Source organism: Lemur catta, chromosome 14 (assembly GCF_020740605.2).
Source record: "Lemur catta isolate mLemCat1 chromosome 14, mLemCat1.pri, whole genome shotgun sequence".
NCBI classification, from domain to species: Eukaryota; Metazoa; Chordata; class Mammalia; order Primates; family Lemuridae; genus Lemur; species Lemur catta.
The window spans coordinates 42767469-42791231 of NC_059141.1; the positions used below are offsets into that span (position 1 = coordinate 42767469).

Sequence of the window (23763 nt, forward strand, 5' to 3'; positions counted from 1 at the left end):
ACATCTGCATCCTGCCTTGTCAGCCTGAAAGGAGGGAGTAAGTGATTCAACCACCAACTCAAAAAAATTAATAGGTTTGGTGGCTTGTGCTGGCGTAATTACCGACACTTACTAACATCCCAACAATAGCATCACTGGTGAGTCCACTGAGAGGTAGGTCGTCGTCTCCCCACTTCCCTGCTCCTTTCCCTCCCTCAAAGCAAACTGGTGGATGGGCACATTTGAAAATATTATTATTCAAATTGAACTTGATAGTTTTATTTTTTAATGTCTTTTCTTTACATAGTATATTATTCCATTTATATAAAATTGAAAAACAAGCAAACAAGTATATGCTGTTAGAAGTGGGAAGTTACCTCTGGTGAAGAGGCTGCAGGGGTGTTAGTGACATTGTCTTTCTTGAGTTGGGTGGTGGTCAAATGACGTGTTTGGTAACATTTGTGATTTGTGCACTTTTCTGCATCTATGTTGCACTTCAGTAATATTTTTAAAGATCATATTTTAGCTCACACTAATTCTAGTGTCTTTTCTTCCACAGCACCATGTCCACTTGAGTTCATCCTAAAACAGCACCTCGTGGAAGGCTGGGCTTAATCAAGCATCAGATGACGTAACATCGGGATGGTCACCAGACCCCAGCTGTTAGCTATTGGCACAGTCTGCCTCCCTGCCCCTCCCACTAAGTCACTGCTTTCTAGGAGCTCGTGGCCACTTACTAATTCAGTTTTTAAAAAGATTTATTTCTAAATTTTGTTTCTGGAAAATGTTCTCACAAAAAAGGAGTTCTTATTTCACATGAGAAGACTTTGAGGGCTGCTTCACCGTGAGCCGCGATCTTTGAATATTCAGCTTATATCTTACATAACCCTCACCCCCCAATCACACCTGATTCCCCTGAGTTGAATTTATTAAACTGACCCTTTGCGTGAGCAAAGACACCACTTCCCAAGCCGATCAGTGAGCAAACAACTGACTGCTTCCCACCCGCACACATTCTGCGCCGGCTTTCAGGGGTGTTGACCTGTGACGTCTAAAGCAGTTGTGAATAAACAAAATACAGTTTTCGGAGGAACCGTTCCTCACACGTTATATCACATGATCCTTCCATCTAAATTCGAGAACAAACAAACAAAAAACCTTAAGACATACATCTGCAGACAAATTCCAAGTGTCATTTTGCTCACCCCCGGCAGCCAGAACGTATAAAATATGGGTATAATAAATTGAAAAATTTCACCTAAAGCTTTCAATTCCATTTGTGATTCTTGGTCAAATATCAAAATAGACCCAAGTTTTCTTGGTTTTCCCAGTGGGAACTGCTTTTGTGAAGAAGACTTCATTCATTTGATAAACATCTCTTTATTGCTGCCTGCTAAACTCTGTGGCTGGTTTAAATAATGCATATCATTCAGAGTGTTTAAAATGTATCAAGGGAGATAAAAATGTGAAGGTATCACTCTGAGACAAAGCAGATGGTGAAAAGTACCAAAACAGAGGGACTGAGGTCAGGACCAGATGCCTGAAGCAGGTAGTATTTATAGATGGGGCTCTAAAGGTGGAAATGGGGAAGAAGGAAGGTCATTCCAGGTAAAGGGAGCAACTTTGGGAAACGCAGAGAGCTCAGGAGGACAGACCAGGGAACTACTGGAGTGTATTAAACAATGTGGCCAGAGCTTCAAGTGAGAGAAGATGTTAGGAGTTAATACAGTCCCGTGATGGAGAGCAGAAACTAGATATTGAGGAGTTTTGAATTAAAGACTTAAAAAGATCTCTGAAGCAAACAGGAGTGAAGAAGTACTGCTAGCAGGCGTGTGTGTGTGTGTGTTTGTGTGTGCAAGTGTGTGTGGTAAAATGTACATAAGATAAAGTTTACCATTCTCCTCCTCTTCCCTTCAGAAACTCTCCTCCTTTCCACAATTTCCCCTTTCCTGTTTCCATCTCAAGCCTCTGCTTAGGGATCTATTCTCCTAGAAAAGGAAGCTATGTTTTTAAAGTCTAGTTTATTGAGTTATAATTTACTGAGAGTTAAATTCACCATTTTAAAATTCACACTTAGACCTTGAAGATGACATTTTGATAGGAAAAAAATTTTAATGCATAGTTTAGTAAGTTTTAGCAAATATTTACAGTTGTTTAATCTCAGAGCCAGGCTTTGGAAAGTGGACTCAAGGGCAGCTTTGTCCATCACATATGGAAAAATGAGTTTTACCTTTGGTTGTTCCTTAAAAAATTAAACATGAAATTATCTTATCACCCAGAAATTCCACTTCTAGGAATTGAAAGCAGGGACTCAAATAGATACTTGTACACCAATGTTCACAGCAGCATTATCCACAATGGCAAAAAGACGGAAACAACCCAAATGTCTATAGACAGATGGATAAATGAAATGTAATATGTACATGTTATGGAATATGATTCAATCATAAAAGAAATGAAGTTCTGACATACACTATAACATGGATGAACCTCAAAAACACTATAATAAGTAAAATAAGCCAGTCACAAAAGGACCAATACTGTATGATTCCATTTATATGAATAATCTAGAATAGGCAAGTTCATAGAGACAAAGTAGAATACAAGTTATCAGGCTCTGGGGGAAGGGCGCAACAAGGAGTTATTGTTTCATGGTCACAGAGTTTCTATTTCAGTGATGAAAACCTTTCGGAAATTGATAGTGGTGATGGTCATACAACATTCTGAATGTAGTTAATATCTCATTTAACCGTTAAAAATGCTTAAATGACAAACTTCTTGTTATGTGTATATTATAAATTTTAATATTTTCTTTTTTAAAAAAGTAAGTGTTCCCAACCCCTCTGGCTTAACATATGACACACACACATCATGCGAATAAATACAATATTGTAAAAATATAAAATAAAAACAGATCAAAGGGCACTGCGAGTTGGGAGAAGGTTGGAAAAAGAGTGAGACACTGAAGACAGGGCTACTGCAATGCTCTCGGAATGGCCTGAGCAGGGATGTCGCAGCAGGAAAGGGAAAATGGTACATGCACAAGAGGCAGAGGGAGCTCATGGTGTGGCACAAGGCAGAAGAAAAAGTGGACAATGCCAGGCTAGGGCCACAGCATGACTTTCATGGGCCCTAGGCGCTTCTGCTTTTGAGGGTCTCTCCCTCTATAAGATGCATATAATGCTCACATATATATACACACACATATATACACACACACACATATATACACATAAACATATATCTGTGTTTAGTGAAACTTTTTTTGTGTCCTAAAAGAACATTTTTTTTTCCTTCTAATTTAAAAGGACATCAAAACAATTTTATGGGCCCCTAAATGGCATTGACCTGTTGAGCCTTGGGAGCAAGCGGCCCTCGGCCAGCTCTGCATGAGGAGCTGACGGTCTCCTACCTAAGACTATCCACCCTCCTTCCCTTTCCCCGGCAGCCTCCCCATCTCATTTACTGGTTGAGGTGTTGAGGACCTTGTTAGCTCGGAAATGTGACTGAGTGGCACAGTGCATTTGGTGATTGTCGCTGTTGAAGACAGTAACTCCGTGAGGGGATTAAGGCCGGAGTCAGAACAATTTGGGTCTGAATCACAGCTCCCCCTGCCCGGCTGTGTAGGTTGGAGCAAGTTACTTAACCTTTCTGAGCCGCAGTTTCTATCTGTAAAGGGAGTACGAGAGTTCCTTGCATCACAGATGTCTCGTGAGAATGAAATGTGGTAAGAAAGCAGCCAGCTTAGCCTGGTGCCTGGTTCGCGGCGGGCAAGTGCCAGCAGCTCCATCAGCCCTCCTGGCTTGGTGCTAGCAGACATGGTGGTTTGGGGTTTGCTACGAGGGGGAGGAGGAAAGACATAACGACATCTGCATAGGGGAACACAAAAGGGGCCACAGAGTCCAGAGAGTAAGTCATGGAAGGAACATAAAGCATTTCACACTTTTCCCAGGGCAGACCCCGTCAGCCTACAATCTGCCACCACACTGCCTGGAGTGTTACCTCTTCGAAGCACACAGTGGCTCCTGTCACCCCCCGACAGACACCCTTAAGATGGTCTCCCCTGAGACAGGAAACAGAGCGGAGCCATTCAAGATCCCAGCCTTCTTTAAGTCTCATTTCCCTGTGGCCTCCTTCCCTGCTTTCCCCAACGCACCCCGCTCTAGACTTGCCTTTCCTCACGCTCTGCTGCCCTTTTGGCTCACCTGGTTTCCTTTGCCTGGAACGCCCTTCTAGGGAACTTCTACTCATCCCACAAGACCCAGCCCCAGCGTCTCCTTCTGCAACTGCCTACACAAAATCAATCCCTCCCTCTCCCGGGCTGCCGCAGCGCCTGCATCACTGCACTTATCGCTGCCGGATAATCATTTGTTTACATCTCTTCCCCAGCTGGAAGCTGGGTTCCCGAAGGGGAGGGGCTGCTGGACTCTGCCCCACGGCCACCTCCCTAACCGCGGCCCCACCTCCCGCACACGCTGGCAGCCCATGAATGAGGGAAGGGAGATTTCTTCATTGTTTACTTGGTTTTGGAAACACTCTTCTCACACCTGTTCCAACAAAGGACCCTGATTTATGTAGCGAATTAAAGATCCAACACTTAGCAAAGTTGCCATGCGGCATGAAGGGGCAAGAAGCTAGTGGAAATGTTTCCAAGATGGGAAGATGTCAGGGGGATTAATTTGATGATTGCACCTGGGTCCCCAGGTGGCTATTTCTAAAGGAATGGGGTGGAGGGAGTCAATGGTACCCCCCAAAGACTTTGGATTCATCTATGCAATCAGCACCCAACGGGGAAATCAAGGCAAGGGCTAAAGGCTGCCTCCAGCATCACCCCCACTAGGACATTCCCAACCAACGCCCCCAGCCCCTCCCCAGAGGGCACTTGGCCTCTTCTCTTCTCTTCCCTTTCAAGGTTATCCCCCTACTCCTAGATACCTACTTGACTCTGACCTCACCCAGGTGAAAACCCTGGGATAGGGAAGTATTTGTCCCAGTCCCTAGGAATAGCTCTGTCTACTGCTTTCTGGAACTGCCTTTTTCCCGTGGGGGTGGCAAACAGCCAGACTCCCCATGTCCACTTAGGTGGTGCACATTCGGCTGTGCTGGCAGGGCAGACTGCTGTGATTCTAACTCATTAAGGATTGCTCCTTTAACCCATCTGACTCTGCCATCACCCGCAGCCTGTGCAGGCAGCTGTATGCCCAGAACCTCCGGCCATCCCCACAGCTGCAGAAGGGTTGGGTGCCCTCATTCTCAGCATTGCTGGGTGACTGAGGAATGAGGATCGGCTTCCGGAGAATGGCCTAAGGAAGACAGCAAGAAGCCTCCACGGCCCCGTAGCCGAGAGCCCTGCTTTCTCCTGTCCTCTGCAGAGCCTTTTCTGGACCACGGGGGCTGGCGGGATGCTGCCCTGGGGCAGGTGGTGCTCAGGAGGGCAATGCGCAGACAGTGCCCAGCCTGGCTTCGTCCCGTTTCATCCCTGGGGACCCGGGAGTCCCTGCCATCCAGAGCATCTGTGGCCTCCTTCTCATTCTCGCAGCCAACAGCCTGGCTCAAAGTCCTCGAAATGAAACACGTGTCACCCAGATTTCTCCATTCCTCACGCAGACCTTTCTACACAGTGCCGCGGAAGAAGGTCCCTAAAGTGAGCTCTGCAGCAATCCCCATACGTGCGGTTTACAAACAGATGAAACCAGTCTAGGGGATGGAGGCACTTGGAGAATAGAGGCACATGGGTGTGTGGCGAGGGGGCTCCATCGCCTGAGACGGAGCCTGAGGGAGGCTTCTGGGGTGTTCGAAATTCTGTGTTCTGATCTTATTAAGTTACATAGTATTACCTACTATGTCACATACGTAAAAATTCATCGAGCCTTACACTTAAGATTCATGCACTTTATGTATGTTAAACCTCAATTAGAAAGTAAAAAATAAAATAAAGTCTGCTTTTGTTTGGTGACCATTTTTTGAGGGACTGCAATGTGGCAGGATTCAGGGATAGAACACGCAGCCCCTGTTCCCACTCCTCCCTCGAACTCGCCTTCCAGGCTTCTCTCCTGTTCTTCTGGACCACCATGACTAGACTGTCTGCCACGGTCCCAGAAACATCCCTTTGCCTCCACAAGTTCCCCTGAAGCCCCTATGGCCCTCTCTGTCACCACCACCTCTTCCTACTCCTGGTCCCACTTGCTGAAATCCCGCTCCAAGGCTCAAAAATGAGATCAGCTCTGGAATGAGGCTTTCTCAACCTGAGAGCTCGCTGCTCCCCTCTGCAACCTTACATTCCTTGGTGCTTCTCTCAGGACCTATTTCGGAGGTTGTGTCTCTCCTGCCTGACCTTGTCTAATAGATACAAGTTCCTTCAGGCAAGAGGCTCATCTCTGATTCATCTCTTTTCGGCAAGTACCTGCTGAATTGCAAGAACAGAGGAAAAAAAGGAGAAACCCCACAAACGGCTTCCCAGACCCTCCCAGCTTGGTCTTCTCTCCCTAATCAGCTGTTGATGGACACACAATTCAAAACGTAAGCAAAAGCCTTGCTACCATCCCTGCTCCTAGACACGGCCCTGGTTAGCACGAGGGATTGGGCTGCGATGGTTGGCTAAGGCAGTCCATGCTCCAAAAACCAGCTCCAGAGTCCTCATCAGGAAAAACAAATGGGGCGTGCGGAAGGAGGAAGAACAGGGATTGAGCAAGTGGTCCTTCTGGGGTGTGATCTGTTTGTCTCCCTAAGAGTCTCCGTGGGGCAACCTCTCCTCTGTACCCAAGGGAAAGGCAGAGCAGACTCATTTTCAGCCATCAAATTCATTGGACCTCGCTACCCTGAAAGTTGTCAGTTCTGAACGTGCACTTCCATGAGGGAGCATCACTTCTAAACATAACCTTGCACATTAGTTTACACATACTTATGTTGCACAAAGGATGTATTAATAAATACATTGATCATCCACCATAAGCAGGGCCTTGTGCTAAGGGGAACAGAGGATTCAAAAAACAGAACTTGCCATTCCTGCCTCCCACAGAATTTACAAGTAGTTTGGCATATTTATGGGATGTTTGCCAAAGCATTGTTTACAACAAGAAAAAAATTGAAAGCAGCCTAAATAGCTGTCATAAGAAGGGCCAAATAAAATGTTGTAAACTGGTTCTATAGCATACAATAGAGTAATTTAATAGAACAAACTAGGGATTATATATGTCAATATTAGATCTCAAAAATATATTGAATGAAAAAGATTATAGAATGATGCATATTGTACAATACCATTTATGCAAGTGCACACATAATGAAAATAATACTCTATATATTCTATAAACACACAATAAATCTGCATGTAAAAGCACGTTTTTTAAATGGCCCAGAAGGACACACACCACCCACATCTCTGTCTGGGAGAGGGGATGAAACAGGGATAGGCCTAGCTCAAAGGGGCTATTCTTTTTTCCATAATTACTCTTTTTTTCATAATTACTCTTTTTTTAAAAAAAAAAGAATATATTCATATATTACTTGTGAAATTAAATTTCAATTAAACGATTTAAGCAATTAGGAAGGCACAGCCTAAACACATGAGAAGCTAAGTCATAAGAGTTCACTGATTCCCATGACCACAACATAGGCGCCATCACGGGACAGAATAGATTTATTGCCCAACAGTCACCATGTGCAATACCTGGGAGTTCAGAAGAAGAGCTTGCTGGGCACCGGCGAGCCCTAAGAAGGAGCTAAGAAGTTAGAACTTCCTTGAAAGTCCTTTGGTAAAAGAATGCCGTGACAAGGTGGAATTTTATGAGGATTAATCAGGCCACTGGTGTGCAATGTAAAAATTTGCATCATGGTGGGGGGTTCTTTTATCTCCTCTTACCTGCCAGGCCCTGGGAAATTGGAGAATGTGGTATCACACAACCTAAGCTCTAGGAGGAAAGCAGACTAGGAAGACAAGGCATGCTTGGGTATACCCCTTGAGCCAAATGAACAAGTCATCAGGGGCTCCAGGGTGCTGTGTCCGAGAATCATCAAAGTCCACTTATCAGTTTTCCCCACTGGACTGTGAACTCCTCCAGGACTGGAGCTGAGAGGTCTTCCCTCCTGGAGCCCAGCTGCATGGAACAGTGCATGATGCCACACACCAGGCACTCAGCGGATGCTTGCTGAGTGAATGCACGCATGCACAAATGAATGAATACTGCAGAAAGGTCACTGAGAACAAGGATGTTGAAAAGGTCTGTTGCTTGAATGGCCACCTCCTTAGCTTTGAGGCATATCTTTCCCCTTCTCCACTCTCCCCTGCCAGCACTCCCCACCCCCGGTGTGGCTTTCACTTGTCTCTTGTTCCATTCCCCCTCTCCCCTCCGTGACTCCCTCCCTAACCCCTGGGGTCCTTCTTTAGGACAAAGGTGGATGGCTGTCAAACTACATAGACTTGCAGTCACATACCTATGTCTCTAGAAGCAATGGGTTTAACACCTTCTTTAAACTGTTTGGAAAAAATGTCTCTGAAGTTGCATGGCTGTCAACCCTCAGCATGGCCCAGGATGCTGAGGTCGGAAGAGGATAAACTAAAAAATCACTTGGAGGACTGTGCTGGGAAGATCTTCACAGGAGTTGGGCAGGGGAGTGATGTGTGTTAGGGAGAGTGGGGACTTCTAACCTAAGGTGGAGGTGATGGGCCTGCAGAGGAGGGAGTCAGATGAATGAAAAAGCCTGGGGCCAGATTTCAGAAACTTGGATGTGAACTGGTTCACGCAGAGGTTTTCAAATGTGGAGCTCAGAATCCCAGGGTTCCATTGACAACCTCCAGGGGGTTCCCGAACAATGAGGCTGCTTCTGCCAAGGAGAGAAGATTAGAACTGCCAGAGGGACCTGTGCATCTATTATCTGTCACATACTGCAGTTCTGAGTAAGACTGCATTTGAGGGAAGGAGATAGGAGAGGAGAAAGATCGTTCTGCTAAAACATTGAAAGAACATGAAGTTCACGGACTCTATCTCTCTCTAGTGAAATGAGATCTTATATAAAAAGTATCTGGCTGAAAATGTTCTCAATGAATGTTTGTACTGAGATTGGACGCAAAAAAAGAACTCAAGTAGAAGACAAATTCATTTGGAATTACCATAAATTAGAATTAACATAAATTGCCTGCCCTGTCCCCTTCTCAGTACTGGGATTACCCCTAAAAGGTCAAAACTGAAAGACTCAAAGTTCATTACTGGTGTTTGTTGTTAATAGTCATCAACACTTTATCCAGTATTTCTCAGAAGCTCTGCTAAACCCTTACACGCATGATCTCATTAGTTCTCACAATAGCTTATGAAATAAGCCCTGTTATCATCCCTAGCAAAGCTCAGAAAAGTTGAATAACTGCCCGGCTTCGCACCAGATAGCAGGCAGTGGAGCAGCCTGGCTCCAAAGCACCTGAGCATAAGCCCAGGGTATCTCTCCAAAGGCCATGCGGTGAGCAGGTGTAGTTGAAGTCAGGTACAGGTACCTGCAGACAAAGGTCCTGAGGAAGACAGAACAACATTTCTATTTTTGAGACGGTGCCATGTGACATAGTCCTCCAAGAAAAATTCCAGAAACCCCTCCATGGGCCCTTCGGTGGACTGACTACACCTAGAAGGTTCATTCCTTTTTGGATTCCACATCTCAAGATGGCCAAAAGGTATCTCACCTTGAATCAGGGAAAGGAGGATGAAGGATCTGGATAACCATAAAGGGAGGACATTTAATCCAAAGAAGAGAAGGGTAGAAGGGAAAAGACAGCCATCTCAAACACTCAAAGAGCTTTCTCAAGGAAGAGTGATCAAACTTGTTTTGTGCAGCTCTGGGTAACAAAACTAGAGTAAATGGGTAAGTAAGAGGGAGACAAACGTCAAGTCAACATTGCAAACGATTTTCCTTAGCTCTGTCTGAAAATGAAATTGGCCGCACTGGAGGTAGTGAGCTCTCTGTCAAAGGAAGCAGCCAAGCAAAGACTAAAAATCAGAAATCATGATTGCTAACAGGAAACTCATATGTTGAGTAGAAGGTTAAATGCCTCCTAAAGCCTCTTCTGACACAAAAATTCCACAAATTTATAATCATGAGGTTTCCTTTCCTTTTCGAAATTTCATCCTGAGCCAAAGACTTGAACCCAATGGACCATTTTAGCCACTGAAAGCATGATGTCTTATAAATTCCTATGTTCTGCATGTCTGTGAAAACAGCCCCCAACCTGTGGCAGAAGCCTATATGTCTGTCAGCAGAGGCAACATTTTTCACGCTAATAGTACAAGTCAGAATAAATATCATCTCCATTTGGAAGACAGTCCTTGACAGAAGAGAATTGGCCTGCTTGATTAGGAATATATGTCAGGCACTGATAATAGGGAAATCCTTTTCAGCCGAGCCCCAGAACCTGAACAGTCATAATGAGACAATTTAATGAGCCTCCTGTTCTACAACAATATTAATTACAACTCTGTCGCAGAAGGCAGCCAACTCAAGATAAAGTAGGTAAAACGCACAGGAACTGGATTGCATTCAGAATCTTTTCTCCAGATACAAATAGGCTTGCAGTCACAGCAAGCGAATGCATTTAACACGTTCTTTATGCTGTTTGGAAGAATCGCCTATGGAGTCAGTCTAAACCGCAGAAATGCTTCTGAACTCTTTGGGTTTATCTCTTAGAATGCATCCACCCCCGATCTGGTAAGCATGGTCAGTCCCAACTTGTTGCTACCCCCGAAAAAGAAGAAAAACGAGCAATAAAAGCAACTTTTGTCAAGAAGGTAGGCACACCTCCACCCCTTTTTTGGGTCAACCCTCACAAATCTTTCCCCTTAACAAAATGGAATTTCTTCAGGTCAAATATTAATATAAGCTGGGGATTGTCATCAGTCCAGTTGAATAAATCATCACCAAAGGCCTGCTCACTGCTAATATTTATTGAGCACTTACTATTTGCCAGGCATTGTTTTAAGTGCTTTAAGTATTTTAGCTCATTCGGTCATCACCAAACACCTGTGGTCAGTACTAACAAGGTGCCCCTTTCTAGGAAGCACAGCGACGTTAAGCGGGTTGCTCACACCGCCAGTTAGGTGCAGCCAGGATCCAAATCCAGGCTGATGGAGGAGCCAGGGTGCCTAACCGCCAGGCAATCTGTGCACTGAGTGTTTGCAGGCATCTCATTTGTGAAGCAGGTTTTCACTGAGCACCTCCTATGTGCCAGGCACTGTGTTAGGCGCTGGGGCGGAGATGAATACAAGCCCTGTCCAGGGCAGTCAGGCAATTCTGGTAGATCTAAGAAACTGTCCCATTACGCATGGTCAGCAAGGGCTTCTGGAAGTGAGGAAGGGAAACTCAAGACCTGAGCGATGAGTAGGAGTTGGGCAGTGAGTGGGGAGGGGAGGTAGAGGGTAGGAAAGGCATCCAGGGGTCAGTCCAGGAGGAATTACACCCTGGGGGAGCAGACATGGTCCTGACAGGAGGGGCTCGGGAGGAGCAGAACGCGACCTAGGTCCTTCAAAGCAGAGTAAGAAGACAGGAATGTGCATATTCTCGTGTTTACAAAACCTTCTCACTCAGCTCAGACCCAGGGAACTTCCCCACCTGGACTGACTCTAAGGGGTTAATCACCTGCCAATAAAAAGAAACCACAATGGGCTCTTTTTTCTTTTCTTACTAATTCCACATTGGTAAGATTTTGATGGTGCAAGGATCAGGGTGGCTGATGAAGGTAGCACCAGAGGAGACAAACACGGGATCCTGAGCCTCAGCCCGGGCAGGCTGTGCTCACCCGGTGTGACACAGAGCAATGGGCACAGTTAGAAGCAAAGCCCACGCCATACAGTATATGCCCAGGGTCCACGGGCCTGAAAATTCACACCAACCCCAAGCTCTGTCCCAGAGCACACTTATTTGCAAACCCGTGAAATGGTCTATACCCACCCCTCAGCTGTCCACTCCCACAGTGGGCCAGCTTGCCGAACCTCAGGCTGCAGGCCCCACCTCTGGAGTTTCTGATTCAGTAGGTCTGGATGGTGCCAAGAATGTGCATTTCCAACAATGCCCAGGGGATGCTGAGGCTGGTGGTCCCACACTTTGAGAACTGCTGCTCTACGGCACCAGGCAAATGCACCTCTCCAGGCAGATTTCCCCAGCGCTCCAGCCCTGCTGGCTTCTCTCCCTGGTCTTACTGCACATTTAAGTTAATAAAGATCACAAGAATAAGCCCAACTCCCTCAAGGAGGAGGCAATTGAATATGAGGGGACTGGACTGGCTCAGATGCATTGAAATGCAGTTGTGTGAGAGGCATGAACTACTGTGAACTAGAAAATTCAGGAACCAATCAAAGGGGGCAACTCAGTTCTAGCCAGTTTTTGCTGGGTGTCATTGCAAGCCCAGTATTGCCAGGTCTTCTGGCTTTCAAGAGAAAGTAGAAACTCAGATTTTTACGTAAACTATTCCAATTTTTCAAAATTCGTTTGAGATTTTTGAAGACACAAAAGGATGGGTCAGGTGATCCCTTAAGCCTCTGGTAGCTTTAATACTAGACAATGGTTTGGGGCTGTACTATTCTGACCATGGGTCTGGCCATTCACAAGGAAGAACATTAGAAATACGTGACTGAGGGCCATTCACCTCTGTTGTATCCTTTCCAAAAACCAATAACCTCAGTTCTAATCATGAAAAAAGCAACACACAAACCCAGATTGGGGAACATTCTACAGGACACCTGCCTAGTACTTCTCTAGACTATCAAAGTTATGAAAAACAAGAAAAGACTGAGGAGGGCAGGGAGACAGGACAACTAAATGCAGCGCGGTACCCTGCATTGGGTCCTGAAGCAAAAAGAAGACATTAATGAAAAACTGGCGCTGAGTGTGGCAGTGTGTCCCTGTAGTCCCAGCTACTCAGGAGGCTGAGGCAGGAAGAGGCCCAGGAGGTCAGGTTGAGGTTACAGTAAGCTATGATCGCACCGCTGCACTCCAGCCTGGGCGACAGAGCGAGACCCCATCTCCAAAGCAAAAAACAAAACTGGTAAAAATCTAAGCAAAGTCTGGAGTTTGATTAACAGTAATGCCTCAATTTCAGTTTCTTGGTTTTGACAAGTGTACTGCAGTTATGTAAAATGGGGAAAACTAACTGAGGGGTATACAGGAACTCTCTGTGTTAGATTTGTACCTTTTCTGTAAATCTAAAATTATTCCAAAAGAAAAAGTTTATTTAAAAATAATCAAATCAGTAAAATATACCTTTTTTTCTTAAGAACTGAAAAAAAGAAAAAGTCTATAGGCAAAATATAGTCCATGGGCCACCAGTTTTTAGCCTTTGACTTAAAAAAAAAAAAAAACACATAACTCTTATATTTCACAGGATCCTAACTCTGGGTGTGCTTCAGGGGATCTTTAAACTCTTGGATTTATACAGGAAAAGCTGGAGTACCAGAAAGTTTAAAATCACTTGTCCAAGATGTCACAACAAAGATCAGCTTCCGTGTCTCTGAGTCCCTGCCCTGTTCTTTTATTACTGCACCACATCTCCCCCTGGCCTTTGTTCACTTCAGGTACAAAAACACCTTGCTTCCCCCACCAGATTGTAGGCAATCTGAGGGCATGCTCCACTCAGGGTTAGTATTGATAACACAGCATCTCTCACACAAAGGTATTTAATAAATAGTACCATCTTTATTATTCCATTGAACAGGAATGGTTTTTACTCTTTCATATCTCCGTTCCTGTATTCAGCAAATGGCTATCAAATGATTAGCTGTGCAAGTCACTTAACTGCTCTGGACTTTAGGTTCCTCATCGGTCAAATGAGGGCTGGACTCGATCCTTCCTATAAGAAGTGTGGTCCATGGCCGGTAGCATTCGTATCACCCAGAAACCTGGTAGGAATTCAAAATCTCAGCTCAGCCCACACCTGCTGAATCACAGTCTGCATTTCAACAAGATTCCCTGGGGTGATTTGTGTGCTCTTTAAAGTTTGAGAAACACTGGACTAGTTCTCAAATTTTAGTGTGCTTCAAAATCACCTGGGGTGCCTAAAAATGCACATCTCTAGGCTCTGCCACAGATCAACTGAGATCGCTGGGAGTGGAGCCCGGAACTAAGCATGTTTAATGAGCTCCCCAGGGTCTCACTTGGAGTAACACTGCACTGCCTGTGCCCTCTCACATCTCCTTGACCCCACTGAACGCTGTTTGCACCTGACCTTACAGCCTGCTCCCCGGCCCCAGAGCCGCAGGCTGCTTGTCTCTCTTCAGATCAGAAGTGCCAGGCTGTTCTTCTGGTAAATTTCCTCCCAGGGAAGGGAAGGGGAGCCATGATTTGCAGCATTTGCTGATATCCATGGTGTAAGTATTTCCACCTCACCCAATGTGACATCACTAAACACAAAATTGGAAATAGATGTGCACAGTTAGCTCCTCAGTGGGAGTGGGCTCCAGCCACCACTGCCTGTCAACCTTGTTTTACCCTCTGCGCTCTAAATCTCAATGAGCCAACCCTACCTTTGGCTCTTACTGTATGCTCATCATGCACTGGGCACTCTACTAAAGGTTGTGGAGAGAAAAGGACTGTAAAAGATTAGGCAATCAGGTAGAGTGATTAAGCGTGCAGGTTTTAAAAGAAGCCTGGTTTCAAATCCGGATCTGCCTCTTGTGACTGTGTAACCTTGGTCCAATTGCTTAACCTCTTTAAGCAATGCATTTTATATACACAAATAAATATATGTATTTTTATAGAATACATATATTTGTGCATCTAATATATATGGTATTGCCAAATATTAAAAAAATTAAATATATACACACATACATATTATACAATATATATACACACAGCCTTTCAAGGAGTTTTCAGTCTAGCCCAGATAAGGTAATATTAACATGTTCTAATTTAAATGTTGGGTGTTCATTTCATTATTTGTCTTTTAATTGCACATATATGGCATATAATCTTTTAAATGTATTATTTATTTCACAATAAGAAAGGATAATACAAACTTAAGTGAAGTTAATCACTAAGATGTGTCATCTTATTATCTCCCCAGCTCATCCGTGTTACCATCTTAAAAAATGAGGTCATGACCCACTGAGAACCTGGCTCTGTTGGACGTCAGCGGGATGCTTGATAAAGCCAAGGGCATCTAATTCTCTTTGCAGTTTGTGGGTGCTAAGCTTGAAGAGAAGTGAAGAGATGCCCCTCATCTAAGGAGAAATTTGTTTTTCCTCCTGGGGACCTGAGTCAGAAATTCTAGTGCTGCTTCCGCCACCACTGAGAACTCAACTAAACTACTCCTGTAAATCATTAAGCAGGCTCAGAAATGAGGCTAAGAGGAAGTATAGTGTGACTCGGAAAAGACACGGGCCAATTTTTCCCCTTTTATTTGAGCACTCTAGATGAAAGGCTTTCCAACAACTGGAATCAGTTATTCATATTTCTGCCCGGGATCCACTAAATGTAGGGACTTCTCCCCCGTTTCCAGGTGATGTCCTGTTTTAAGGCCGTGTGTGGGGGGAGCAGGCAGTTCACCGGATGACATTCAAGACCACAGGCCCTTCCCTGGGCCTCAGGTTCATTCCTAAACCAGCTAGAGGGGTCAGGTAACCTCTTGGAGCTTTAATGCTCGATGGTTTGGGCTGTAGGAGAGTACTCTCATAGTGTGTTCTGGCCTGTTAGGGTGAAGAAGAAACCCACAGAATCAATTCACATCACTCTCTTGATTTCTTATGCTTTTTCTCCTTTGTTCCTTGTAAGATATTTTTATGTAGGAAATAAATAGGGGAAACAGTTCATTGCATTTAGCCAAGTGAATAATTTAAAATAGCTAATGCTTAACTAACACCTGCTATGTTCCAGGCACCACTCTAAGTACTTTATAATATATTGATTCAACTGAGGAAGATATTACTATTGTCATCATCAACCCCAAACTACTGATGAGTAAACCAAGCCATGGAGCAATTAAGTAGTTTGCCCAAGGTCCTATAACTTGCAAGTGGCAAAGCCGGGATCATGGATCCAGGTAGTTTGGCTCCGGAATCCATGCTTTAACCACTGTACTGCACTGCTATTTAAAGTGTACTGTTATCCAGATATGTGCCTCAGAGAATGGCCTTCCTTTGAGGAGGTAAAGCTAGAAGGTCTCATTTTATCAAGCTTGGGAACTACTCAGAATCTAGAAGTTTGAAGTTTCTATTTAGAATCATTTTTGTACCAGATTCTAGAAGTGACTCTGATTTTGCCTGAGAAGGTATCCAAAGATTTGCCTAAAAATTTCCTGCTTAACCGATCAGCAGTGGGAACGTTTTAAAGCACAGGACAGATCAACGCGGTGGAGAGTGTGCTTAAAAAGGCAGGAAACCTTCTCATCCAGCCTCTGACCCAAGAATAAGCTGTGCACTTCGGGGCAGGTGCTTCCCCTCTCTGGACCTGGGACGTCTCACTTGTGTGATGAAGAAGTGAAGAGAGATGACTTTGAAGATCCTTTGCTTCTCTAAAAAAGGCTGAGTGTCTCTATTCTTCCCCCAACTATACGGGTTGTTGGTGATGAAGAGATAAAACATATGACAAGCAAGTTTCGACTGTGCTCTGAAGGCAGACACCAGACATGTAAATTCAGATCCCAGGAATGTGAGAGGAAGCTCTGGCATGGCCTTTCTATTTCAGCCAACAACTCATCAATGCAGAGGCAGCCAGGTAATTAAAAGCCACCTTTTTATTTCCAGACTCTGCTTTTCATAGACCGGTCCTTCAAACTACATATTTTCACCCAAGTTCATCCCAGATCCAGAAGACGCAGACGGACAAGGAGGAACCTTACCCGCCACAACCCTTCTTCATATGCTCTACTTTTTACATTTGATGATAGAAACAAAACCCTTCAAATACTCAACACAAAAAGGCTGAGACTTCCAAAGTTTATGAATCATAACATATCATCAATCTGTCCAAAACATGACAAATAAATGGTAAGTCTCTTTCCTATACCGCAGTATCTGGTGAAGAGCAGATACTCCATAAATATTTGTTGATTAGTAACAAAAGTGTTGAGGCAAAGCTTTCATTGCTACCAATGAAAAATCAGGTGCATGTGAGCTGATTAAATCTCAGTTTCTTCTCCTGGGTTAATCATATACTCCATTCATCCTCAGACAAGGCAGTACGACTTCTTGAACGTCTACCACGGAAACTAAGGCTTTACCAGAACATCCACTGCCCAGACTGCTCTCCCACATGTTTCACTGTGGAACCAGGGAGAGGGATCCAACACAGAGAACCAATACCTAAAGTCACTCATGCTTGGGAAACACTGAGCCTAGGACTGGAAGAAGGTTTGGTGGATTATTCCCCAATTTTCTTACCCATTTGCTTTTGTGAACTCAAGAGGTCAGAGCCAAAGGGGTTGATAAGTAAGTTAAAGTGCCTGGGGGAAGGGAGGAAGGGCAGAATTGTAAGTTAGTTTAGGAAGTCACAGCATGGTGGCAAAAGCAACCATCTCATAAGAACCCAGTGTTCTTATGTTGAGGGACACTAAATTTCCATGGCATTACCACCCAACCTGGGAGAAGCCTGCCTCGCGTAAGTCAGGGGATTTGAATCAATTATCTTCATCCGTGTCTTTGCAATCATGACACTGGAGTGGTCTGAGGGTCTTTTCTGTATGGTCTTTCCTTGCACAGTGGCAAAGTTCCACATCAGGCTTGAGCCATGAGTTAACTTCAGAATGAGTTCTGGTGAGATATGCGCTCAACTACAGAGGAAGATTATTGGTTACTACCATATAAAGACAGCCTCTGCTTTAATTATCAATGTCATCATCTGAAGGTATCGAGTGCCCCTGGACTCTTGTTAGGATTTGGGGGAAGTTGATATTCACATTTTGGGAGTTCAAGCACTTCTCACTTACTGAGATCAACTATTCGTCTTACCAAAAAGGCATGGCTCCCTTCTTAAAAATTTCTAACTAGAAATGAGACCTAGCCAAGACTTACAGGGTCTGGTCCCTAAATTTCAGCTCTGATGAGTAGAGAATGCACATGGCCATTAGCTAAGTTTTCAGCCTCAATTGACTATTCCTCCTCCTCTTTAGGAATAATCACAATAACTGTCATAATTCCAACTATTATTGTATAGTCTTTTTCAACTTCTCCAACACCTTCCTAAATAATATCTTATTTGGATCAACTAAATTCTAAACAGCTTTGCTTTGAACTTGGCATTCTGTCAGTTCTCTTTCCTTTCAGCCAGTTCTGGAATAACCTCTTAACTCTGTCTTGTACTCCATGGCCTCCTTTAAACTACCTGCCTTAAAAAGAACAAAGGTTTAGGAACAGGACTGTCCGGCAGAACTTCCTTCCATGACAGAACCGTCCTACATCTGCACTGTCCAACTGAACACTTGAAATGTGACCAGTGTGACTGAAGAACTAAACAACATTTTCTGTTATTTTCATTAATTTAAGTGAAAATAACCACGTGGGACTAGTGGATCCATGACGTGTGGTGCAGTTCTGGGGAGTTTTCACGCTGCAGGACAGAGAAGGTTAAACTGTCAGTCATCGTGATTTACCCTCCTTTCCTTTCCAAGTCATCCTGATTTCCACACGTGAAAGATTTCAAAATTTAAATCGCATTTCCACATAGTCCCTATGTTCTAACACTGGAGTCATGCACTCTCCCCTCAAATGCAAATGCATCTCGACACAATGTGCGGCAAGAGCGACTTCATTCTTCCTAGGTTCTAGGAACCTTCGCATCCCTGCTGGGCAGACTGGATTCTCTCAGGCTTGGGAATTCCCCACACCGCACCCACACAGCTCCAGGCTTCTAAAGAGCGGCCCTTTGTCCCCTTGGCTCCTGTGTCAACGAGGCAAAGGAATCTGCTGCATGGCAATTAATCAAGTGACCCACTTCTACCTTTGATCTAGGAGAGAATGGTCAGGATAGCAGAGAAGAGGAGAAAGTGAGAGATGGTGACAGAGACATGGCGGGCAGAGGGAGAGGGGGACACCGCTAGAGAGAGAAGGGGGAAAGGTACAGCGAGAAAGGGAAGAGAGAGATGGGGGTAGAGTAGGGCACAAGGCTTCAGAGAGAGAATCCAGCTGTCACTGCGCATTCCCTAGTCTCCCACCCCTGTGGCAAGCCCCTTGCCTACTCCCAGGCAGACTCAAGCCACTCATCATCTTAACTCAACACAGAGGCCTCCTAATGGTTTACTGAGGATGGTTTCCACAGTGCCTACTCACTCCCTACTCCAAAGTCCCTGTGTCTAGTTGCCACTCCTGACAGCGAGAGCTACACCTGAAGGCAGCATTCAGAAAGATCCTAAGAGAGTGTGCTCCAAGAAAAATACGGTCAACCTGCAGCTCTCCTAGAGCTCCTGTAGACAGAAACTAAAAACCCAGAAATCCACAATTAACTGCAGAAAAGACAGGAGCTAGTAATCATCTGTGATTAAACACCGTAACTTGGTAGCAAAACCCTTCTCAAGGCCTTGCAGAGTTACCTTTCAATGAAGCTCTTCAGACAATGGCTGGGTGGAGGGTATCCCTGAAAAAGAAGATTGAGAAAGAAATGGTGTTATTTTGCTCAACTAAAGAGAAATGAAGTATTCAAAAACAAGACTTATGTTGGCATTTGTTTTGCTTTCCTTAAAAAAAAAAGAGAGAGAGAGAGAACTATAATATGTGTTCCTTTTGTACATCTTAAAACATGTTAGGGACACACTGAGCTGATAGATATGCAAAATTATGAATATTCCACTCAATAATTAAGCATTCTTCTTTTCTTGGCCCTTTTAATGACAGCATTTCCTGTACAATCCATTTTAATCCAATTTTTTGATATTTAAAAAAAAATGGAGTTTCCTCTAATTGATTCATAGGGAAAGTTTATGTATCCAAAGGAACTGAGAAAAGTTAGGTTTGGAGATAATTACTAGAGCTTTTTTAGGAGGTTAAGAGCTGGCATTTAAGGGGGAAATTATCCAAAGATGCAACAAATTGATCTGCAGTTTTTCTAGAGAACAAACTTGATGATTTCTCTCGATTGCATGAACACACAGACCCAAACACACTTACCCTCTTCACAGTTCTCAGCTCAGCTGGATTTGGGGCCAGGTTATAATGTTATAAATGTTTTAAATGAAGAGCCCACCTGTGTTGGGTTCTGTAAAACATGCCCAGTTTCCCCTGGCCAGACACTGGAATCTGGTTATGTCTGTTACAGGTGAATAGGTTTGTTCTCAGCCTATCCAACTCAAACCCTCTAGGAACCTTTTTGAAAACCACAGAACATCATTCCGTGCTTGATTTTGCACTAAGATCTTTCAATGGGTTGAAATATACAGCACTTAAGAGCAGGTGTTCCCAGCACCCGGCCCAGCTCCACGCCTGAGGAGGCTGCAGAGGGCATGCCATTCTCATTAATGATGCACCCTCACCACGACTCTTCCTGAAATAGGCTCACCTTGTTTCAGACAGAAGAACGGGAACAGAAGCAGGCCATATCTTGGCCACACCATCTCCTGGGAGAATGCTTGCTCGCAAACCAAGGAAAGACACAAACGAGCATTAATACAGAGCTGGTTTCTCAATACCTTCAGAAAGCCCCAAAGTGTCTTGAAGGGCGAACCTCGGCCTTAACCCTGACCTGTTCATACCTGCATTCATCCAAACGTAGGGGAAAACCCAATGAGTATCAGTCAGAATTTTAGATATTATGTCGTGTGAATAGCTGGAATGGCAGGGAGAATTTCCAAATTCAGAGGGCTCAAAGACTCTTCCTCCTCTCCTAATTTACAAGTGAAGTACACATTTTGGTTCATTGATGAGTTACACAAGCTGAGAAAATACCCCTTTCTGAACAGCCGTCCCATCAGCTCTGGATAGCTGCTAATCTAACGTGCTAAATGACAATGAAACGTTGCAACGTCACAAAGACTCATTCCGTCCATTTAACCAGGATGTCATATACGGCACTGAGAAACAATACCTCCTGTCAGAGGCCCACCCACGGCCTTCGCTGCAGACTTGGGGGCTGGGGTGGGGAGTGTCATTGTGCAGGCACAGAGCTCTGTCCCCTCCACACCCGACTTGCTCACACCATAAGCAATCTTCACATCAGCCTGGCTAGCTGGCTCCAGGCCTCCAAAAATAGGAGTGGAAAAAAGGATAACTTGTCAAAAGAAATTACTCTTTCCAGATACTTCATTCCTTTTGCACTTTATAGTTACTGTAACCAAAAAAATAAAAAAGAAGAAGAAGGAGGAGGAGGAGGAGGAAGGGGCCCTCTCCACAAAATGTGGGAGAAAATGAAGGGAACCACATGAGGACAAGAAATTGGAAAGCACAAAAATCTTTATGGCTTGATGAATAATACAATTTGTTCTCAAAAAACTAACAGATAACACTTATCAGGTACTTACTATGTCACAGGCATGGGGCATATGCTATTTAACCTACTTCAAATACATTTGCCCTGCAAGGTTGACATTTTGTCTCCCTTTCACAGTTGAGGGAAGTCAAGCTGCTGTGCCCAGTTGCACAGGTGGTGACTGGGAAAGGCTGGGTTTGCGCCCTGGCAACCTGACTCCCAGGCCCGCCCCCCAACCACTCTGCTACGACAGCCAGACAGAGGCCATGAGAACTTCTAGCCCAGCTGACATCTTAAGAGCAAGGGAAAACTTCTCCATGTCACATTTCATAATCACCCACCGTTACCTCTTGGGAGGCTGAGCTTCCTTTGCTCTGGCTTCCTCCCTGGTGCAGAGAGCAGGGGCCTCTCAGGGGGAGTCATGTGGCACACGAAACCGAACAGCAGTTTCGGGAGGCCGGGACCCGGCCAAGTCAGGCCAGACAAAGGCCAACCACATTTTCTTTTTTAATAAGGATATTAGTCTGCTCAGTCAGGGGACATGGTGTATCTGATGTTCAACATGATATGAGGCCAAATCTCTCAGGATCCTCCGGTGGACAGGATGAAGAATTGCAGAGACTGGAGTTGTGGCGAACTGTCTTCCCCACAGACTGTTCAAGAATGGGTTGGTGTGTGTCTCAGACATTGCTGTCCAGCATTTTTATCAACAGCCCAGACAGTCTAAAATCCCACAGGCGCTCCCCATTGCCCTCTGTGAAGGGTCAAAGGCCTTCTCCTGGTACCTGTCTCTGCCGGTCCCATCCACACATACCCACGGCCCCCTCCCTTGGGCTGTGCTTTCTGTGTCTTTGGTCCTTGACTCATGCCATTGTCCCACCTGGAGCACTCTTCTTTCTCTAAAGCCACACCTCTCACATCTCAGCTTAGAGGTCACTTCTACAAAGACTCTTTCCCTGACCACCACCACCCCTCAAAACTGGACAAGATGTTCACCCCTGGATCCCCTTCCCAAATGTGTCCACCACGTGGCATACCACCCTCATCATCGCACACAAGGGACACGTTGGTGACTTGTTTATATTTCTCATTAGACTACACATTCCACAAGGGAAGGGATGTGCCTATCTACATCATCATTTTATGATATCCAGTACCATGACTGGCATATAGTAGGTTTTCAATAAATATTTGTGGAATGAATGATTGAATAAAATCAAGTGATCTTGGATTAGTGACAAAATCAGAATCCAAAAAAAGGTGTCAGTAGTCTGGAACAGTGGGGTGTAAAAAAAATCATCAGCTCAAATACTAGCCAGGGGACACATGATTTTAGCAGCACATGTGAAAAGACTTGGGATTTTTCATTGTGAGTTAAATGTCACTGGGCCACTCAACATGAAAATGTAATTTTAGTATTTATGGTTAGGTGCAAAGGGTCTGAGAAGTAATGAATTCTGAACTGGTCAAACCACACTGAGTACTATGTCCATTCCAGTTGCTATATTTTCATACAAAAGATGATACAAGAGACTGTATTCAGGGAAAGACAATTAAAATGAAGAGAATATTGAAAACCAAGTTACGTAAAGATTGCCCAAAGGATCTGAGCTTGTTCAGCCTGGACAAAAGAGGGCTTAGGTAGAAGGCATGATCACGGTCATGTGGAAGACAAATTAGACTTGTTCTATATCTCCCCTGAAAGGAGACCCAGCACCAATAGTAGAAGCCAAAGGCAGGGAGGAGAGATTTGCAGCCCAATATATATTTGTATGGGATCAGAGTTGCTAGACAATGGACAGGGGAAAGGGGCTTGGGATGGTTCGGAACATCCCCATCACTAGAAGTCTTCAATCAAAGAAGTCTTCAACTAAATGGATGCCCCCTTGGCAGGGACGTTATAGTGGAAATACTAAGAACTGAATGCAGATTTGGACTTCATAACTTGCACAAAGATCCTTTCCAGATAATGCAGGAAAGAATCTGTGGGCCTCGTCTTGTTGCATTTCAGTGACTTCACAAACTCACGTGCTGGAGATAAGGCAGCCACATTACTCAATTCCACGAACCCTGAGCTGTTTTTCTTGTGTTGTTGTGTCTCACCTTATGACTGGGAGCCTCATAAACTGGAACTCAGGAGACCTGGTTTGGGTCTCAGATCTGCTACTGATTAGCTGGGCATTTATCAACTTGTTTAAGCTCAGTTTCTTCCCCTTAAAATAAGAAAGATGGGACCCATTTGGTCACTTAGGTCTTGGTATATCAAAGTTCTAAAGCATTAATGTTTCTCGGACTTGGTCCTAGAACCATAAGCATCAGAATCACCAACGGAGCCTGTTTAATGTATAGATTCCTGGGCCCCATCCTGGAATCGGTGAGTACAACTCAAGAGTATAAATTTTTAATAGTAAAGCACCATAAATT

General features: G+C 44.5%; 1 long non-coding RNA gene across 1 annotated transcript in view; it reads right to left on the reverse strand.

Annotated features, from left to right (window-relative positions):
• Nucleotides 1-21741, reverse strand: part of LOC123649937 — a 29906-nt gene extending 8165 nt beyond the window's left edge. Inside the window, exons 1-3 of the long non-coding RNA XR_006739197.1 lie at nt 21687-21741; nt 20434-20502; nt 19472-19515 (exon numbers count right to left, since the gene is read on the reverse strand). This is a non-coding gene — a long non-coding RNA (uncharacterized LOC123649937). The remainder of the gene's footprint in view (nt 1-19471; nt 19516-20433; nt 20503-21686) is intronic.
• Nucleotides 21742-23763: the final 2022 nt, after the last annotated feature.